The following is a 5,691-nucleotide window of genomic DNA, read 5'->3' as shown; positions in this document are numbered from 1 at the left end:
AGAAGTGCGACAGTGGGCCCATGATCATGGAATCCACTGGTCTTACCATGTTCCCCATCATCCTGAAGTTGCTGGTCTGAAAGAAAGATGGAATGGCCTTTTGAAGACACAGATACAGCACCAATTAGGTGGCAACAGCATGGAGGGCTGGGGCAGAGTTCTTCAGAAAGCAGTATATGCTTTGAATCAGTGTCCAATATATGGAACAGTTTCCCCCATAGCAAGGATCCATGGGTCCAGGAATCAAGGGGTAGAAAAGGGAATAGTTCCACTCACTATCACTCCTAGTGACCCTCTAGGAAAATTTTTGCTTCCTGTCCCCACAACTCTAGGTTCTGCTGGCCTAGAAGTTTTGGTTCCATAGGGGGGAGTTCTCCTACAAGGAGCCACAACAAACATTCCATTGAACTGGAAGATCAGACTTCCTCCCAGTCATTTTGGGCTTCTAATGCCTTTAAGCCAACAGGCTAAGAAGGGAATAACCATGTTAGGAGGAGTGATAGATCCAGATTATCATGGAGAAATTGGATTGTCTCTTCACAATGGAGGTAAGCAGGAATATGTCTGGAGTGCAGGAGATCCCTTAGGGCGTCTCTTAGTACTACCATGTCCTGTGATTAAAGTCAATGGGAAATTACAACAGCCTAATCCAAGCAGGATGACAAAGGATGCAGACCCATCAGGAATGAAGATATGGGTCAATCCTCCAGGAAAAGAGCCAAGACCTGCTGAGGTGCTTGCTGAGGGGGAAGGAAATACAGAATGGGTAGTAGAGGAAGGTAGTTATAAATACCAGCTAAGGCCACGTAATCCGTTGCAGAAACGAGGATTATAAAGTAATATGAATGCTTCTGTCTTATTTTGTTAAGAATAAATTTTTCTTCCAATTTCTTTAACATCAATTGGTATTTAAGTTGAGACACTTAAAGAATGTTCCCAGGGGACATTGCCCCATTGTAAATTTACAAATGCGTTTGCGATTGTACGAGGAATAGTTATATCATGTTAGGCGTATTCATGAGTTTGTTATTGTTTCATGTGGACATGAGATATTATTTTTGTCAAGTTGACAAGGGGTGGATTGTAGTGGCTATTCCTGGTTGTCAACTTGACTATATCTGAAATGAACTACAATCCAGAATTAGAAGGCTCACCTGGCCCTAATCTGGAGGCTGAGAGATACAAGTTTCCGACCTGAATCTTGGCATGGAGATCTTGAGGTATAGTGGCTATGAACCCCAGAGGATTAGGATAGAAAGATCTACAAGTTCAAGCAGGGTCACCTGGGGTTAAAGGTGTGGTAACACACACCTTTAACCTGGGCCACACCTTTTGCTGGAGACCTATATAAGGACATTGGAAGAAGGAAAGTTCGCTCTGCTTCATCTGCTTGCCTTGTGGGACTGAGCAACTGCTGGATCCTCGGACTTCCATTCACAGCTGCTGCCGACCATTGTTGGGAGTTAATTGTTGGGAGTCGGACTACAGATTGTAGGTCATCAATAAATTCCTTTACTACATAGAGACTACCATAACTTCTGTGACTCTAGAGAACCCTGACTAATACAGACCTTGACGTCCCAACAAGAAGTTGCTGCCCAGGGCACACAGGCCACTAATCTAGACAGAGTTCTTGGTCTCCAGTGGCTGAAGAATGAGGCCAGAGAACACCTGTCAAGTCCAAGTCACTTTTATGACCCTGGGGGTGGAGCCTTTGTGCCAACAGTTGCCTGGCCATGCTGACTCATCTCCCACGGGTGGAGACCGGATGTTGTCCATGACAACCTAATATGTGGTGCACAGGGCAGATGGGGCAGATCACACTCTCCCTATGGGTGCCTCAACAACTCCAATGTCAGCTAACTCACTTCCCAAGACTCCACTGTCTAAGCCTTGCCCCTTACCACACCAGCTTTCCCAGTCCACCACTGGAGGACAGATGCTCACTGGAGGACAGATGCTCACTGGAGGACAGACAGCGTCTGCCCTCAGCAGGGTGCCACTAGGAAGCCTGAGCACACCTTTGGATCCGAATCTGCTCAAGTTCTGACTGGACTGGCACCCCCAGAGCCTATGTTAATCTGGGGAGCAGAGAGCAGGTGGCTCCTGTGGCTATTTCATGCAGAGACTCAAACAAGCCCCACCCTGCTGGCCATCCATTCCCAGTTCTTCTGTGATTTCAGGTAGGGGTCTGGTCCCTGGGGAAGGGAGGGTCACTCACTTCTGAGGGTAGAGCTAGGGACAGTGAGGAGCTTGAACTCACTGGTCAGGTCCATTCTGTGTAGGATGGTATACAGGACAGGTGCTCTCAAGCTGGCCCCCAAGTATGTGGAGATGGCAAAAAAAGAGTCTTTGCATATGTACTCAGGTATGACCCTGAGTCAGGAAATGGGCTCTCAGCCTGCCTTGGCTGAAACCTAGCGTCCTGCTATGCTGATAGCCCTTCCAGCTGCTTCTCCAGCACACCTCAGGACCAAGACAGCCATGAGCTGGATGCCAGGGCCATCAGACACCTCCATACCCCGTGTCACTGCTTCCACACAGGTTGTGTGTGGGGCCAGGAAAGCCTACCTCAGGCTTGGCCTTGGTCCTGACAGAGCTTCCATCAGAGCCCCCCCCACCAATATCTGAGGAGCCTTTGCCCACGTCCTAGAGTGCAAATGGCTGTAGACTTAGGTAACTCTCCCAAGTCCTGAAAAGAATGACCCTGAGAAACACTGCTAGCTATGGCACCTGTGTGACTCTGGGGGTGGTCACCCAGACTGCCTTTAGACCTGCTGGTCATGTGACTCCTCACTGTGGAGCTCAAAACACAGTTCCACAAATATGGCAGGGCTTTGTTCCCTGCAGACTTCTGAGGGTCTTTCCATCTCCTCTCAGCAATGTGGGCCCCTGTGTCTTTAGGTTGTAGCCCCGACACTGCTATCTGCCCAGTCTTCACTTGGACTCTTTCTCTCCATGTGTCTTAGAGGACAATAGAGATGTCTTGGTATTTCTAGCCGCCTGAGAAACACATCTTTAGCCTATAAGGGCCAACACTTAGCCAGGGAACAGCCCATAAATATCAGGTGAGACTGGAACAGAAGTGCCCAGAGACCCCAGTTTGAGAACTCTTGAACAGTTAAAGTGCAATATGTGTGCTGTGATAGGCGCCTCCCCTCAGACCTCTCTCAGTTTCTCCTGCTTCCACAGTGAGCTCTGGCTGCTCCTTCAACTCTTGAACTGGGCGTCCTGAGAGGACACGAGGCTCTGCCTCCCTCTTCTGTTAGGAAGGTGGGTCTGACCGGCTCCTCAGACCTAGCCAGCAAGACCTCATCTTCCCAGCCCTTCAGGCTCCATTCGAACAATCCCTGAGAACAAGCGAGCCTGTGTTCCACCCTGCCAGTGTGGCTCAGGGTACCAAGGAGCTGCAGCTTGCTCTTGCAGACCCTTACACCTGGCCCATGCTTTTTTGGCTAAGGAATAACTCAGATGAGCTTTTGACTACCTGTCTTCAGAATCCTCGGAGTGCATTGGCTGATTCTGGCAGACATTTCTACGTGCTCCATTGCAGGGCTGATGATCTCTGAACAGGGCCTTGAGAACTTAATCGGAGCAAGGTTACTGCAGGTGGCAGCACTGACTATGTTGGTAGCATCTCTGAGCTAGGACCTGTAGCTTCAGACTCCAGGAGAATAGGAACCAGGGGCAGCTCTGTGAGGCTGAGGCCAGGATGATGGCAAAAACCTGAAACCAGGTGAACCTCTGCCCCAGACCTCTGGCTTTGCTTAGACTGTAGCTTGGGGGAAACAAGGAGTCAAGGCTGACCTAACTCATAGGTCTTGGAGTAGGGGCTCTGTAGGCCTAAGAAGGGTGGTATCAGGGGCTGATTCAGGCTCCTGCTGTGCACCCAAGCTTAAGCCTCAGATACCCTGCAATCCTAGAGGAGGCAAGGTGAAAATCTTGAAAGCAGAAGAGCCACCTCCAGGCTTCTGTGAGTTCACAGCACAAAGGAAGTGGGTGGCATTCAGTCCCTGAAATCCCCAACATGCCCATGCCACACAGCTTCTTCACAGGCTGGCTGCTTCATCAGGCTGGTCCTGCAAGTGCCTATCAGGCTGGCTCGTCACCATGAGGAGGGAAGTGAGCTCATTTGGGGAGTTCCAAAGAGGTGCCTCGTTCCTCCCAGCTGAACCGGAGCCTCACACAGTTCAAGTGTGTGAGGCCCAGTGCCAAGGGGCCAGACAGCTGGACAGGACGGCAAGTGTCCAGGCCAGAAGTTTAAGGACACATGACCCACTGTAGCCTGCCTGGGTGGTTCATGCTGTGTCAATCCAGATATTGCCCCAAAAAATATTAGTAAAGTTCCAGGTCTGATGTGAGAGACTTAGCACTCCTTCTGGACCTTCTGATAGGTCCTAACCTAGCACCACCCTCCCCACATCAAGTTAAGGGTACTGGGCACTGGGTGCAATAGAGCTAGGCTTTTTTTTTTAAAGTTACTTATTTGTTTGGTGTGTGTGTGTGTGTGTGTGTGTGTGTGTCTGTGTGAACATACAAGGGGAAATCAGAGAACAACCCGTGGGAATCAGTTTTCTCCTTGTACCATGTGGGTCCAAAGGATCCACAGATTTTTGTCAGGTTTAATGACAAGTACTTCAACTTGTTTAGCCATCTCACCAGCACCCTCCCCCCTTTCTAAAAAGGTTTGTTTTTGATAGGCACGGTGGCACACACCTTGACATCTGGAGTCAGAGGCAGGCAGATCTCTGAGTTCAAGGCCAGCCTAGTCTTATAGCAATTTTCAGGACAGCCATGGCTACACAACAGGACCCTGTTTCAAAATTAAACAAATGGGTGGGTGGGTGGGAGGCTGGAGAGATGGCTCAGTGGTTAAGAGCACTGACTGCTCTTCCAGAGGTCCTGAGTTCAATTCACCAGCAACCATATGGTGGCTCACAACCATCTGTAATGGGATCCGATGCCCCCTTCTGGTGTGTCTGAAGACAGCTACAGTGTGCTCATATAAAAATAAAATAAATAAATAAATAACAAAACAAAAACATTCTATTACCAGCACCCACATAGATGGCAGTTTACAACTGTCTAAAATTCCAATCCCAGGGGATCTGACATCCTCTTATGGTTTTTATGGGTACTCTATGTAACACACAGACATACATGTAGAGTAACATATACATACATATAAAATAAAAGTAAAGGGGCCGGGCAGTGGTGGCACACACCTTTAATCCCAGCACTTGGGAGGCAGAGGCAGGCGGATTTCTGAGTTCGAAGCCAGCCTGGTCTACAGAACGAGTTCCAGGACAGCTGGGGCTACACAAAGAAGCCCTGACTCGAAAAACCAAAAAAAAAAAAAAAAGTAAGGGAAAAATAAAAGATTTCATTTATGTATATTCATGTGACTGGATGCCACATATATGCAATACCTATGGAGGCCAGAAGAGGGCATCTAATCCCCAGGCATTACTGGCAGTTGTACATAGCCTACTGTGGGTACTGAGAACAAATCAAATTCCTAGGTTCTCTGAATAGCAGCCAGTGCTTTAGCTGAGCCATCTCTCTCTCTCTCTCTCTTTTTTTTTTGTATCTTTTTGTCATATTCCTCAAAATTTATAAAATATATTATAAAAGTTGTTTGATATAAAACAACAATCAATTTAACAGTCCTATGTAGATGCTCATCTACAG

This window comes from Mastomys coucha, unplaced genomic scaffold (genome assembly GCF_008632895.1).
Source record: "Mastomys coucha isolate ucsf_1 unplaced genomic scaffold, UCSF_Mcou_1 pScaffold21, whole genome shotgun sequence".
Lineage (NCBI taxonomy): Eukaryota > Metazoa > Chordata > Mammalia > Rodentia > Muridae > Mastomys > Mastomys coucha.
This window is presented reverse-complemented; position numbering follows the sequence as displayed.